Source organism: Elephantulus edwardii, unplaced genomic scaffold (assembly GCF_000299155.1).
Source record: "Elephantulus edwardii isolate Elephantulus edwardi_28Jun2011 unplaced genomic scaffold, EleEdw1.0 scaffold00090, whole genome shotgun sequence".
NCBI classification, from domain to species: Eukaryota; Metazoa; Chordata; class Mammalia; order Macroscelidea; family Macroscelididae; genus Elephantulus; species Elephantulus edwardii.
In genome coordinates this window covers 4995448-4997433 of record NW_006399840.1, presented here as the reverse complement: position 1 = coordinate 4997433, position 1986 = coordinate 4995448, and the positions used below count along the sequence as shown (strand labels likewise).

General features: G+C 39.3%; 1 protein-coding gene across 1 annotated transcript in view; it reads right to left on the bottom strand.

The window, feature by feature from the left end:
• LOC102872439 (centromere protein F-like) overlaps window positions 1-1986 on the bottom strand; it is an 84833-nt gene that overhangs the window by 73145 nt on the left and 9702 nt on the right. The gene's annotated exons all lie outside the window — the stretch shown is intronic.

The window sequence follows — 1986 nt, the reverse complement described above, 5'->3', positions numbered from 1 at the left end:
TCGCTGTGAGTCGAAAGCGACTCAACGACACGTAAAAACAACAGTAGCAGCATATTAATCTTCTCTGACAGGAATATTTTAGAAATAGCAATGCTCAAAGCCAGTCTGTGGTAGAAATCACCACATCCCATCAGGAGAGCTGTAGATGAAACCACTACCTCCAAATGAGAAAGCCAGCCAGTGAGTATCAGGAAAAATGCTTGTTCTACCATCTCTGAAGACACTCTATCACTAACCCAATTAGAGAAATACTTATATGGCTAAGACTACTGCACAATTCCATAAATACTTAGTATCTGAGAATCAACTTAACTACCCATTCTATTTTACCCACTTGCCAATCTAGAGACAAAGGTGTGTCTGATCTAGGCCATTCTCTTTGCAATTACATTCTATGTATCAGAAAGTTGGACAATGACTAAGGATGATAGAAGAATTGAGCTGTGATGCTGGACAAGAACATAGACTATGAACATGGACTGCTAAGAGAACAAACAAGTTCATTCTGGAGAGCATAAAGCCAGGTTGCTCCTTGGAGGCAAGGATTCTGAAGCTTCATCTGACGTACTTCGGACATGTTGCAAGGCGAAACCAGTCCTTAAGAGAAGGACGTCACGCTTGATAGGTGGAAGGACAGCGCAAGAGAGGAAGACCCTCAATGAGATGGGTTGATTCAGTCACTGGGGTAATGGGGGTAGGTGTGTCAGAGACAAAAAATTGGCACAAGAGCAGAGTTTAGGGTTGTTGTACATATGGTTGCTATGAGCCTCAGGAGACTAACCAGCATATAACAACCATCTATTTTTAAAACTAAAAAGCCAGTGAGACAGAAACTTTTATTTTGTCAGTATAAGGACAATGCATCTTCTTTGTGTAAACCAAGTTTTCATCTACACTTGTGTAAGCCTGTATAAAAATACTTCCCCCAATTGAAAAATGGGCATAGGATATGAACAGACATTTCACCAAAGACGACATTCAGATGGCCAAAAAGTACATGAAGAAATGTTCAAAATCCCTAGCTCTAAGAGAGATGCAAATCAAAACAACTATGAGGTATCATCTCACCCCAGTAAAAATAGCAAAATTTAACAGATCAGCAAACATCAAATGCTGATGAGGTTGCAGAGAAACTAGAACCCTTATTCACTGTTGGTGGGAGGGTAAAATGGTGCAACCACTATGAAAGGCTGTATGGAGCTTTCTCAAAAAGTTGCAAATAGATATACCATTTGACCCAGCAATTCCACTACTGGGAATTTACCCTAAAAAAACCATAACTGCCACCCAGGCAGATATATGCACACCCATGTTTACTGCAGCTTTGTACCCTAAAAAAACCATAACTGCCACCCAGGCAGATATATGCGCACCCATGTTTATTGCGGCTTTGTTAGCACTAGCAAAGAGCTGGAAACAACCCAAGTGCCCATCAACAAACATGAATAGAGAAGCTCTGGTATATTCACACAATGGAATATAGAAATGTAGCATTCAAAAACTCATGAATTATTATAAATGAGTGAAAGCTCTCAGTGACAAAGGACAAATAATGCACAGGGCCACTGTTGTAAAACGGGACTGACATCGGGGTTGAGGGAAGACAGAGGAGGAGACGATAAATGATGTATACTGCATTGAAACAGATGAGGGAAATAACTGTTTAAAAAGGTTATTGTTGCATCCCTACTTCTTCAGTCAGGTTTTTTTGTGCTTACAATTTGTGATAACTGTGAATAACTGCTTAAAATTACACCCAAATGGAGGCTGAATTTTTTCTTCAGCAAAAGTAGTTTTGATTAGAACTCTGTTTCAGGCCACAAAGAATCATGTAAACATAACAGAATAATGTAGCAGGACCTTAAATCTAACTCCTAGCCTTCTATTTAACACACAAAAAATTAAACTGAAAAAAAAAAAGGCAGAGATGTGATTTTGCTTACAGCTGCAGGACTCTGGCAACAGGGTTTTGAAAGATGTAATTTT